Below are 13,782 nucleotides of genomic sequence, written 5' to 3'. Positions count from 1 at the left end.
CCGGGGGTGCCCCTCCTACGGGGATTGAGGGATGCCCGCACTGCTTCACCCAGACCTGGTCAAAGTCAGGGCCCGGAGCACATGCCTGCCCCATGCTCAGGGTGACGCAGGCCCCGTTGCTGCTGCTTCGGCCGTGACCTTGAACTCCTCGTGCTCACCAGCTGCTTGGTGTGCCCTTCCCCCACTTTTACGCCAGGCCTAGGTAGGGGAGATTCTTACCAACTTGCAAGAGCCCTTCAACTTTATGGGAAATGGATCCCTCGCCATATGATGGAAAACACGGCCCCTTAATGGACCGCACATCTGTAACTCTGCGTGGCCTCCATGGCCTCCCGTGGAGCGTGGTCACCCCTGACCCTCCAGGCCCAGCTTCTCACTCTCCCCTTGAGTCAGGATGGGCGGGCCTGTCAGCCACAGCCTCTCGGGTGCACAGGGAGCTCTGGGAGGGCACCTTCGTGGGTGGGGCCTGTGGGCCAGAGCTCCCGTGCTCAGCGAAGACAGACGAGCTCCTGGGCTCGGCGTCATGGCCGCTGAGGCCCCCGGCTCCCACCCCAGGAAGTGCTGCAGACCCCTGGGGCCTCTTGGGGCTGCCTTTGCTCTGGCCCTGGGCCTTGTGATTCTGGGTCTGCGGGAGGGGCAGGGAGTGCACAGCAGGAAGAGGAGACGGCAGGTGCGTTGCTGTCACCCATCTGTAACCCATGGCTGGAGGCCCGGGGGCTCACGGCCTCCAGGACAGAACCGGCCCCACCGCCCGTCCTATCTCCAGACAGCAGGCACAAGCCAGAGTTCGAAGCAGGACTCTGCCTGGCAAGTCCCCAGAACAAGGCTGAAGGGCCAAGGGGACCTGGGGAAACAGGCAGCAAAGGCCACCACCCCAAAGGGGACAAGCTCCCGCGACCCCCACAGGCTCAGGACAGACGCCTCCCGTGAAGAGACACCCGTGGTCCAGACACGCAACCCCCACAGGGCAGACAGCCATCGCCGCATCTGGGAGAGCACTCCCGAAACCGGACGGCGTGACCTGGGGCCAGCTCTGCCAGACTGTTCGCGCAGCAAAGACCAGGCAGGGACAGGTGTCCTCAAGCGGGAAGGAGCGAAGTGCTTCTGGCTCAGCCACCAGGGTACCCAGCAGACTTGAAAACGCAACACAGCTGGACGGCACAGCAGGGACGACGCGCTTGGGCCGATGGGCGGGGCCCACACGAGGACACACGCACACACACCGCACACACCAGTGCACGCGCGTCCTTAGAAGGCGGGAACCACAGACGTGCGGGGGAGAAACATCCTCCTGCTTCGAGAAAAGGAAAACAAATGGGTGTCAAAGTGACAGGGCACTTGACAAACACGCCAGCCGACGGCAGGAGCAGGACACGACCCAGCCGGTGCCACCGCCGTGACCGGAACAGCCATCCTGGCGAGTGCCCCGTGCCAGGCGCTGTGTGAGAAGAGGGACTCCCACTTCGTACACAAGGAAACTCGGTGGTCCCATCGCCAGCCGCTGCACAGCTGCACAGAAAGGCCAAGGGACGAAGGGCCCAGAGGACAATGGATGCCAGACAAGCCCCACGCCACGGGCCCGGCCCCCCAACAGCACCTCATGGGCCTGTGGGGCGAGGCCAGCCAGGAGGCACGGCCAGGTGCGGGGGGGTTGCGCTGGGCACTGACCTGGAACTCTGGCAGCTCCCTCCCTGCCTTCGTCTTCTTCCACTTGCTACCCCTGCCGAGAAAGTCTTCAGGCCCGCAGACTCCTACACACCCCTCAAAACCCAGCGTGGAGGTGCCCCTCCTTAGTGAAGCTTCCCTGCCACCCTGGGAGGTGACCTAGCCCTGGGGGCCTCTGGGGTGGGGTGTCTGGGTTCCTAGCAGGCCTGCCATTTCCCCAGAGACAGAGAGTGGAGAGTGTGCACCGGGGAGCCCTCCTAAGCGGGCTCAGGATGGTGGGAGGACAGCTTCTGCAGGGAAGCCTGCAATCAGACTAATTCCCCAACCCTGCAGCTGCGCAGGCAGAGCTCCCCATTGTGATGTATGATTGTGTTTGCAGCAAACATGGGCGCACACCAACGCAGGGAAAGTCTGCCGCGTCACAAATGATCGCCGGAGCAGCGGACGTGGTCCCGCCCAGGCGGCGGGCGCTTGAAGGTGCTGGACCGCCTGTGTCCGCGCTGTAGGAAGACTCCAGGCATCAAGGAGCCCCAGGGGCATCCCGGGGAGGGCTCAGGCGAAAGGCCAAGGAAGAGCCCCGAGCCCCCCAGTGCTGTCCCACCCAGTGGCTCCCCACTGCACCCCAGACTTGGGCACAAACACACCTGTGCCTTAACAGGGGTGCCCACCCCCTGGGGCCCCAAGCCTGGCCAGGAGAGTCCAGAGGCCTGTAGGCCGCCATCTGAGAGCAGAGCCTGCACCCAGGACCCAGGGCCCCAGACAGTGTGGGGCCCTCCCCGTGCCAGGCTGGGGACAGGGCTCCAGGGGTACACTCCTGCACTCTCACTCAGCTATTGGGGCCCCTGGGGCCCAGAGGGGGCCAGAGAGCGGGTGGGCGGGGAGCTGCTGGACTGGCTGTGCTCTCCAGGGTGGCTCAGCAGCTCTCTGCAGGCAGTGCCCGGCCCTCCTGCCCTGGTGGCTCTGACCGGCCCTCACACCTGCTGCGGTGGTCTGGAGGGGGAAGGAGGTCGGCCCTGCGTGTGCTGGGCCCCGAGTGGCTGTGAGGGGGCCAGGGCAGCCCCAGAGCCGTGGGGAGCAGACAGGTGGGGCTGGCAAGGGCCAGACCCTCCGGGGCCCCAGCACGGAGGTGGCCTATGGGGCCTTGGAGGGCCGGGGGCAGTCCTGAGCAGATGCCTCACCCTCTGGCTCCTGGGGCTTGACCTTGCCCTCCCTTCTCTTCGTGGTCATGGTCCTTTGGAATAAAACCACGCTGGAGTGCCCCGAGCCCCGGGAGCCCCCAGAGGAGGACCCGGACATCACTGCCCAGACACTGCCCTTCGGTTTGGGCGGAGGTCGGGGAGCAAGTGACGGTGCTGCATCTGGGAGGGAGGGGAACCCTCTGTGCCCCAAGCGCCAGCCCCGTCGCCAAGGAGGGTGGTCAGGGCTGGTGGGCGGTGGGACAGCCTGGGGATGGCCCTCCCTACGTGGACAGGTGGGGCTTTCGATGAGCCCCCCGCGCTTTCCAGCCTCCAGTGCCATTTCCACCACAAGGGCCAAAGGCGCCCACCTGGGGAAAGCCCTGGTCTGACGTGGCCCCAGGCCTGCCTCTCGGTCTCTCAGGGTGGCCTGGCCGCAGCCTGCTGCCCTGAGCCTGACCCTCAGGAGTCCTGGTCGCTCCATCCACTATCTGCTTCGAGCCCTGCAGACCCCACGGACATGCAGCTCAGCACCCCCGGGGCCCATCCAGTCTGTCCTTCCTTAACGGGGCCAAGAACCGTCCCTGAAGCCCTCGGCCGTCCACTCCTCTCCCTCCAGGCGCTGGGGCCCCACGGCATGGCCTCCTCCAAGTGCTTGGGAACACGTCACACAAGCACCCTGCCCCCGTCCCTCCACCTGTGGCCGCCAGGTCCAGCGCTCCCCGGGCTGGCTCCACGGCGTCCTGAGCTGAGCACCCTTGTCCAGCCGCCCTGCATGGCTGCTGCAGGGAGGCGGGGACAAACAGAGGCCTGACTCCTTCCGGTAACATTCCTGTGTGAGGTCCATCTCTGATGTCCCCGTGCGCTGCCCCCCTGCCTGGGGCCCTGGGCGGGCAGAAGAGCACGGTGGCCCAATCCCTCCAACCCCCTGCCTCTGTGCATCCTCCCCTCCCTGGCAGGCCCCTGTCCCGTCCCCCGTGGGGGAGCCTGAGAGGAGTCAGGTGACGACGGCAGACTGACCTCGAAGTCTCCGCGCGGAGTCATGTGAGGTCATTAACCGCCAGCGCCACGGCAGGCACCCACTGGCCGCCCTCTCTGCGTGTCCGCCACGTGCCGGGGTGGAGGGCCCTGCGCAGAGAGGAACCCGGAGCACGAGAGGCGTGTGCACATGCAGCATAGGCCCCGTGGCATGATCTGCCACGCCTGCACCCCCCACACTGCCGACTGGCCGCGGGCCGGGGCCACGTGAGTCCCGAGGGCTCTGCAGGCACCTGGAAACGCCACCGGCCCTGCCTGCAGAGCCCCGTGAAGCGATGCGCACGGGGCCACAAGCAAAGGCAGAAATGACTGCCTCAGCCGCTTCTCATTCCAGTTACCACATCCAGATCCTGCCATCACCACAGGCGCCCACCCCTGGGGAGTGGAGCCCCTTGGGGCTGGGGCTTCTCTGAACGTGGTGGAGACTTGGGCACCCCCCACCCCCACACCATCTGCAGGGGCTCCGTGGGCGCCCACGGAGCCCCTGCGCCCCCCTCAGCCACAGGCCGTGGTCCTGCCTCAGGAGTTTGCCAGAAGGCCCTTCTTGGTGTCTGGCAGCCTGAAGACCCGGGAGGAAGGTGAGAGTTCAGGCAGAGGGTGGGGGCAGCTGAGCTCCGGAAAAGCCTGTGGAGGAGAGCACGTGGGCCGAGGGGCAGGACACAGCAGTCCCTCTGGGGAGGAGGGTGGCTCTCTGAAATCTGGAACCTGGCCCTGAGAGGAAGGCCACTGTCCGCGGTGCTGACCAAGCCGCTGCCTGCCCACGGAACCCGCAGTGTGCTCACGCTGGGGGCCTGTGCTGTGTCAGCGGGTCCCTGGGCACGGGGGACAAGGGACAGCAGCTCCTGCCGTGGGTTCTGGGGAGGGAGGCTCATGGGGGCCGGGGCAGGAAGCTTCTGCTGACCCAGGCACAGCGCCTGCCCAACCTCGTGGGGTTCCCATCTGCGTCTCGGGAGAGACCAGTGTCCGGCCACCAGTGCTCACAGGGCCAACCGAGGGTCACTAACACCTGAGACCATCACTAGCTGCTGCACCTCTGGGACCATGCAGCCAGCTCCCCTGGGGCCGCAAAGCATAGCTAAGAGTGACCCATTTTCTGCCACCTCAACATGCCTCACTCTGGGGCTCTGCTCACGAGGGTGTGAGGGAGCCCGGCACAGCAGACACGCCTGCCTTCCTGGGGGTGGACAGCCCTGTCACCCCTCCTGCCTGGGCTCTCCTTGGAGGAGGCAGGGAGGTGGCACCACACTGGCTGTTGGAAAAATGAGTCAGCAGGGCTGGTGGCCCTGAGCCAGCCCCCTCCCCCAAGCCACCCACGGCAGGCAGGGCAGAGGCACACCGCCTCGCTGGGGGAAGCTCTGGACATCATAGGTGGTCTCAGCTGCCCCCAGCAGCCTCGTGGTCCTGCCCTGGCCACTGTCCCCACACATACAACCACCCCACGCCAAGGCCAGGACCCACATGACTGGATCTGGAGGCAGAACCAAAGGGGCAGAGGCCAGGCATGGCGTTCTCCATAGGCCAAGGGTCCCAGATGGGAGCTCGGTGCAGTCAGACATGCCTGGGGCACGCAGCCAGAGACAGTGGGCCGCAGAACCAGCCGGCCGGGGGGCTTCCCAAAGAAGCTGAGCACTGAGCTGAGCCCAGAATAGAGCTGGTTTGGGGGCTGCAGAGGCCCCTCCCCCAGCTCCGGGGAGCAGCTCGTGCGCAGAGGCCATGAGGAAGGAGGCACAGGCCCCTCTTGCTGGAAGCCAGCCTCCCAGCCCTGCGGCCCCTCCCACACTGCACCACGCTGGCCCGTGTGGCCAATGAACGGTGGCAGAAAAGAACCCTGTGTCCTTCAAGGAGAGGTGACAGCTACAGCTTCCTTCTGGCGTCCACTCCCCAGGGTCCCCGCACTGAGGAGCCCACTGCCTTGTCTTGAGGCAAAGAACAGAGGCCTCCAGCCAACGCAGCCTGGCCCTCACCCGCAACCTCGTGAGATTCCTGAGCACAGCTGCCTGGCTCAGCTGCCCCTGGACCCCTGACCCTCAGGAACCACGAGAGAGCGTTTGCTGTCTCAAGCCACCAAGTTTGGGGACCCCTTGTTAGGTAACAGCAGGTCACAAACACGCTCCGCCCTCCAACCACCAGGGTCAAGGTCTGGCATCTGGTATGATCTGGACACACGTGGGAAGCAGCCTCCTGGAGTCAGGTGCATGGCCTCACGGACGGCCTGGCGGGTGCTCCCAGACAGGCGCCCCAGCCTGAGTTTCCTCACCTCACCTGTGGAAGTGGGGAAAACAGCCCCTCCCACCCGGACCCTTCTGGACAGCATGGAGCTCTCCTGGAGACTCGGGGACTGGAGGAGGGGCACACCAGGCTGTGCCTCTCTCCGCACCCAATGGGGTCTCCAGGCTAGAGACCCTCTGCTAGCCTGGCTCAGTCCGGGTCCTATTCCTTGGAACCCACGAATGTGACCTCATTTGGAAAAAGAGCTCTTGCAGAGGTCAACTCTAGATCTCATCATGAGAATGATGATCCTCCAGAGTGGCCCCTGAAGCCAATGACAAGCACTCTTGTGAGAGGGGCACAGCAAGCACGCCACACAAACGTGAAAGCAGACACGGGGTGGCCAGCAAGCGGCCAGAAGCGGGGAAGGGGACTGGAATGGGCCCCCCCCACAGCCCTCAGGCCTCCGGCCCCCACAACTGAGACAGGGATATGCTGTTCCGTCGGCCCCAGGGACAGACACCGCACCTCTTCCGCTCACGTACGTATTTCTTGGACCTTTCCGCCATCGTAAACCTCCCAGTACATCTCAGAAAGCTTCCTATTGATTCGACTGCGACCTCAGCTAAGCACGTGTGTCCAGGGCCCTCACTATAACGGGAGCTTCTCTCCTGGCCCGCCCCACCCCCCCCCCCACACACACACGCACGCACGCATGCATGCACGCACACACACGCTCAGCAAGCCACTGTGCCTGGCCAGAGCGGGCAGCTGCTACAGCATCAAAGCTCACAGGGCCTCCTGACCCAGCATCAGCCTGAAGGCGTTAAGGACAGGATTTGCAGGAGGGGGTCTGGTCCTGCCTCCTCCGTAAGAGGCTCTCCCCACTGCCCTGCCTGCGTCAGGCACAGCCCTGGGGGGAGGCACCCTGTGAACCGCAGCCTCAGTCACTTGAGCCCTGGCTAAGGCTCTGGGGCAGGTTGGGCTCTGGGAGGATGGCCACGCCTGGAGGTGGCCGCCCGCTCCAGCCACGCCGCTGGTCAGGAAGGAGACTCCTAAGTATTTTCCACTTGAACCTCGGTCCTCACAGCAGGGAGCCCATTCTCCTGCCACTGCCCAAGGGGTCAGGGTGAAGCCTGCCCATGCCTGGGCCTGGGGGCAGTGCTTCCCCAGCTGGGTCAGGCACAAGCCCCAGCCCCAGCACCCCCTTTGAACAGGCTCAGGGAGTCAGCTGGGTGGGGCGGAAGCCCAGAGACGCTGAAGGGAATGAGTTCAGGTTCCCGCCACAGTGGGGACGGGGGTCCTTTCAGCACCGTGGACAGGGACCAGTGCAGCCCCACTCCCCTCCCTGCAGCCCACCGGCTTGGGGGACTTGCTCAGGGCTGGGTGACACCAGAGCCAGGGTGCCCTGGGAAGCCGGTGGTCAGCACTCCCTGGGCACCTCCTCTGACCACACCCCTGCTCCTTCCCGAGCCTGGCTGCCCACCTTCTGGGGGCCGTGGCATGGCAGTAATCTGTGAGCCCAGGACACCAAGTGGAGCACATACACACGTCTGACCCACCTCGGGCACCTGCGGCAACCCCAGAAGGCGCGCCCCAGGACTCCGGCACCAGGACACTCGGGGCGCATAGGGCCGAGGGACCAGCCCTCCGTGGCTAGAACACCCCCTCCAAAGGGTGGGGGGACGCTGTGGAGGCCCCCCCCTTCCTGGAAGGGCACCCACCTGGTGGCAAGCTGTAGCTGGGGAGAGCCTCCAGGAGACCAGGACTGCCAGGGGCTCTGTGCACTCACACACCAGTGGGCGTGGATCCCGACGGAGGGTTTGAGACCCATGGTCAGGGAGACTGCAAGGTCCCTCTGGACTCAGGTGGGAGGGTATCACTGCGTAGGCCCCACTGGGGGTCCCCAGCCTGGAAACCCTGCAGGTCTTGGCGGCACCTCCCCCTGTGCCCCTTTTTTTAATGTTTATTCATTACTGAGAGATGGAAACTAAGTATGAGCAGGGGAGGGGCAGAGAGAGGGGGAGACACAGAATCCGAAGCAGGCTCCAGGCTCTGAGTCCTCAGCACAGAGCCTGACGCGGGGCTCGAACTCACAAACCGTGAGATCATGACCTGAGCCGAAGTCGGTCGCTCAACCGACTGAGCCACCCAGGCGCCCCCCCCCCCCCACCCCGTGCCCCTCTTCACAGCAGGAACTGGAAGACAGTCCAGGTTTTTCCCCACTAGGCTCTGGTGAAAGACAGCGGTGTAGGCCGTGCTGAGGCCCAGCCCCTCCACCCAGGGGCCTGCCTCAACAGGACATTGGGTGGGGCCTCCAGCTGCTTGCCGCCCACTCCCCCCTGCCTCCAGCTACTTGGGGGTGAGGGGCTTGGGGTCAGGCCCCAGGCCTGGTGTCTATTCTGATGAATAAATGGGCACAGGCCCCACCATCCAGCAGCCCACTGAGCTCTTACCCCGCACCCTGACCAGGCGCCCAGACACCAGATGGGCGATGAGGCTGCCCGCCCCACCCACCCTGAGCCCTCAGCATCGCCCTCTCCTCTCTGCCCTCCCGGCCGGGACCCAGGGCCGCCAGCACTCACGTCTGGCTTCCGAGGGGGCTCTGCCGCCACAGCCGCCGCCGCCGCAGGCGGAGGATCGATTGTGCGCCCTTGGCGGGGTGGGGCGCCCGGTGGGCGCGTTTGGCTCCCAGGTTCCAGGAGCACCCCTGCCCACGTGGGACGCACAGACTCAGCGGATTCGCTTCAGACGCACTGCACCTCTGCAGAAAGGCCGGCTGTGAGCCCGAGCCCCACCCCCCAGCCGCCCTGGGCTCGCAGACTCCGACTGACTACTGATATGGGGGGGGGGGGGGGGGCGGCCGCTTTGAAGCTGCCCAGACTTCAAAGTGCCTTCGTCGCCCGAAGTGAAGTATCGTCTGGGCCTGCGTTCCTCCTGCGCCCGCGCCCACCAGACCCGACCTCCTTTCCCCGCCTGCAGGCCCTTGCCCCAGCGCTGGGGGAGGGGGAGGAGGGGTGCTAGGTTGGCACCCTGGTTCTCCCGGCCTCCTCCTGAGGCTCTGTGCTCCCCAAACCCTTCTTCCTCACTTTGGGGGCGGGGAGGTGCGGATCCCCACCCTCAGCTTGCGCGGCGGATCCATAAGCCCCGTGCACCCACGTTTCTGGGCTCCGTGGAGGCCCCGCAGGCCGGCGACACCCCCACGCCCCACCGTCACGCGGCCGGCTCCTGGTTCACACCCACGCATGCTCCTCCCAGGCTGGGAAGGAGGACCCGACGGGGGGAGGGGGGGGCCAGAGAGGGGACAGGGAGGAAGGGGACACTGGCCCCAGCAGGCTCAGTCTCAATATAGATCCCGCCGTTTCCTTCGCCCACCAGGCGCCAGGGGGGAGGCGGTGGCGCGCGCGTCTCTTGGGAGACAACTGTTCACGCTCTGAAAAGGAACCTCTCAAATTAAATTAATTAAGCCCTGAAATATTTCACACCCGCTGCAGCCGCTGGGCCCTTCTGCCAAGCTCCCCGCCCTCCCCACCCACAGCACCCAAACACCACGTGGGGGCCTGCCACCCCCTCTGCAGGATGCAGGGGAGCCCCTCCTCCTGTCACCTTGACCCCGGGGAGGAAAGGGACATGGGGGAGGGGAGAGGCCGGCTCCATACCCACCCGGTCTGCCTCTTCCTGCCTCCCTGGTCATTCGAGAGCTCCTTGCATCACAGGGGGCTCTTCTGGGGCCCAAAGGCCCTTCCCAGGTACAGCGGGCCATCTCTGCCTCTGTGCGGCCCTACCATAGGCAAGGACCAGGCTTGGAAGCTTGGCTCCCCCTCCTCTCCTGGGGCGGGGGCTTCAGTGGCTCCATCAACCTTGGGGTATCCTAACACCCTCTCCACCTGTGTAAAGATGGAATGAGACCCGCCCCCATGCACACACGCCCGCCACCTGAAGCACCCTATACTTGACCCCTTCCCCTCCCAGAGGCAGCCTGGGATTGCAGCCATAAAGAGGCTCAGCTGTGTGTGTGGAGGGGGACTAACCCTGGGCAGAGCCAGGGGGTCTCCACAGGGGGTCAGTCAGGGAGCAGGTAATGAGAGACAGGACAAGGACTGGGCCTGCCAGTCTCCAGGAGACCCAAGGGAAGCTCCAGGTGTCAGTGTCAGCCAGGGAGCACGCGGCAGGCCTGAGGGCAGGGCTGCAAAGACAGATGTGGCACTTACTGAGGGGGTAGAGACGGGAACAGCCCAGGTTGGCACGCCCCTCTCCATGCCAAGAAGGACAGACAGCCTGGGACAAAATCCAGCACTATAGGGGCCAGGAGGCTGCCCCGAGCAAGTCTTCTTGTTCCGACAGGCCTGATGGCCAGTCCCTGCCCGTGCGCACCTCCCCCGCCCCGACATCCCACACTCTGAGCAGGGGATCCCCCCACCCCCTCCAGAGAGACCCACTTCCCACACGGGAGGAGCCGTGCCACCGTGTGGGCCTCCTCAGTTCGGGAAACAGCTAACTATGCGTTACCAGAGGGAGTCCAGGACAGAGAGACAGAACCGACCTGGCGGAAACAGGTGTTTGGAAGTTCTGTTCCTGATTAGCACAATGACTCGCTCAGATTTAGTAAGCTGCTACATCTGTAAAACAAGAAGCCTGCAGAAAGGATGAGATGTGAGGAAGGAGCTCTGGGAAGTCAAGACTAGCCTTCGGGGGGAAGGGACAGCGGAACGCAGCACCACAGCGTAAGCAGTGCGGCGCGACTAAGCACAGAGACAAGACATGAACCAAGAGGAGCCGAGAGTGGACCGATGTTCCTAAGGCCCAAGGCCCAGTGGGGATGGACACGTCACAGCAAAAGGCCCCGCAGACTCAACATACTTAGCGCTGAACGGAAACTCACTGAAGTGGCCACTCGGTCCTGACCCAGCTGAAGTCCTGCGTAGATCAAACTGACCGGCCCCACCCTAAATGCCTGACAGGGAGGGATGCGCCCATTCTGGAAAAACCTTACCTGGTGCAGTTGAACTGTTCTTTTTTTTTTTTTTTTTTTTTTTAAATAAACAATATCCGGCATACAATAAAAATGACGCCGGACACAAAGGAGGGGAAAATGTGACCCTACTCTCAAGAGAAAAAATAGCCAATAGAAGCAGGCCACAACTAACCCACATATTAAAATTTTCAGAAAAGGACTTTAAGATAACATTATAAATATATACACCTTTTCTCTGTCCTCTCCCTCTTCTTCCCTCATAAATATGCTTTTTAATTACAGAAAAGGAAAGACAAAAAAAAATCCATTGGATGGGCTTAACAGCAGAGCAGACACACACAAAAGGATTAGTGAACTCTATAACAGGTCAATAGAAACTGCCCAAACTGAAATACAGAAAGCAAAAGAATGAAAAACAAACGTAACAGCACATCAGAGACCCATGTGACAATTCCAAAAAGTCTAACATAACTGTAATAGGAGTCCCAGAAAAAGAGGAGAGAAAGAGAGAACAAAGCAAAAGACATATTTTAAGAGATAATGGGCAAGATTTTCTCCTAAATGTATTATATACATCAGCCCACAGATCCCTGAGGCTCACTGAACCAAAAGCAGGGCAGAAACGTAGAAAACCGCACCATGGCATATCACTGCTAACCTGATACAATTGAAAGAAAGTGAGAAAATCCTAAAACTAGCCAAAGAAAAAGATGCACTTCACTGGGGGAGTACCAGTAGTGCCTGACTTCTCTCCAGGAAGAGTATGACCAGGAGGCAGTGGCATACCACCTCCTCAGTGCAGGAAGAAATCCTAGAATTCTATACCCAGCAAAAATATCCTTCAATAAAAAAACAAAATAGACACTTGTAGGGATTTCCCCAAGGGGGCCCCTGGCCTAAGACTCTGGGAACAGCTGCTCTAGAGGAACCCCTAAAGAGATAATAAGGGGAAAGCAGTGTAGCAGAAACATTAATACAGTAAAGAAAGTGAAATAAACTTTTTTAAAAAACACCTGGCTGATGCAAAATAAGAGAGAAAAAGAGGAACGAGTATACAAAGAACAAACGGAATAAATAGAAGATGGCAGATTGAAATCAAACCATAAAAAATTTAAAAAGATTGTCAGAGGGAAAAGGAAGCCTAAGACCTAATTGTGTGTTGCTTACAAGAGACATGCTTTAAATACAAGGACACATAGGTTGGAAGTATAAGGGTGATAAAGATGAGACCAGGCTGAAGGGTCTCAGCACATGGGAATGGATGGGCTCACCCAGAGTGACCCTGGGGTACTCCCGGATGAGGAAGAGCCAGCAAAACAGACTGGGGGAAAATGGACGGTGTGTAGGAAAATAAGGACAAATGTGGAATTTCATAAGCAGAGTGAAAAGAAGAATAGAGGAGAATGTTCCACTGTGTCAAATGCTGCTGGCTAACTAAGGACTGAGAGAGGACCATTGGCTTGCCACCATTCAGGTCACTTCAGTAGGGTAGCAAGGTCAAGAGATAAAGAGAAAAGATGTGGGTTCAACAAGACTAACACTTTTCAGGGGCTTTGATATAAATGGAGGCAAGGAAAAAGGCAGGTGAATCAGACTGGCATCTTTGCTCTGTCCACTGAGGTCAGGAGCTAATGGAACCAAATCTCCCAAGTGCTTGGGGCAAAGGACTCCCTGTGGGGACATGTGTGCACAGAGAAGATAATTTCAGTTCTGGGACTTAGAAATGCTTCTCTTCCACGTAACTTTTCCTAGGAAGTGACTTGACAAAATGAGGTGGTAGTCCAGAAGGAAGCAGTAGATCCCATCCAGGGGGTGTCCTGGGAAACCCCCTGAAGGTGGCTTTTTTAGAAAAACACAGCAGTTTGAAGAAGGACAAAGGGCTCCCAGAATGAGGTTACCAAGAAAAAAAGAAAACTAGGTAGAATGGATGATCAATCTGTCTCCCTCCCCACCTCCACCCCTTTCCCTTTCCCTCTCTTTCTCTCCCTCTACACACACACACACACACACACACACACACACACACACACACACACATGCACGCACACACGCACACACAAGTTTATGACAAATAGTGCAATGGGGGGAAAAAGGCAACTGGAAACTCCAGAAAAATCAAAGGACTCCCAAGAAAGTTGTGGAGATGCAAAAGGAATGCATCACAAATGTGAACATTCACGGGATGTCAGAAAAGACAATCCGTCAAAGGACTTTGAAGCCTCTGATTTTCCCAAATCCATAGCAACCAGGTCCCAGAGCAGAACCACCAGGCACACACACACAGCTTCCTTCCAGTGGGTTACAGAACTCCAGCCTGGCAAGGGCAGATAATCTGGGCACATTACTGAGCCCAGCACTGAACAGAACTTCCACACTGACAATTATGGAAACCCTCTTTACGACTTCATTTTTGAAGGTCAACCAACAGTGAAACCCCAGAAAACATGGTGTGGCTGACACACACACACAGAAATGCTATTTTGCTGGGCAGCGGGGTGAGGGAAGGTGAAAGTATCTTTTAGGAGGATGGGACAGAAGAGAAGAGATGCCACCCCATCTTGATGGAGCCAGATTAGTGTGGTATTTACAAACTGAGCGCAGGAGTACCCGAGAAGAGCTGTGCTGTCTAGCACCAGCGACAGGGAGGTGCAGGGGCCACTGGGCACTGCCTTAAGTGCCAGTCGAGACTCAGGTGCGAGCTCCCCACCAGGGGGCTGCGCG

The 13,782-nt window shown here is 60.8% G+C and overlaps 1 protein-coding gene across 18 annotated transcripts in view; it reads right to left on the bottom strand.

Moving 5' to 3' along the window:
• The window catches only part of BRSK2 (BR serine/threonine kinase 2), a 60,651-nt gene that overhangs the window by 25,193 nt on the left and 21,676 nt on the right, over nt 1-13,782 (bottom strand). The window lies entirely within an intron of this gene.

The sequence above is a fragment of the Puma concolor genome, chromosome D1, assembly GCF_028749965.1.
Source record: "Puma concolor isolate L17-30 chromosome D1, mPumCon1.1.hap2, whole genome shotgun sequence".
NCBI lineage: Eukaryota > Metazoa > Chordata > Mammalia > Carnivora > Felidae > Puma > Puma concolor.
The sequence above is the reverse complement of the archived record's forward strand: the minus strand, read 5'-3'. Positions and strand labels throughout refer to the sequence as shown.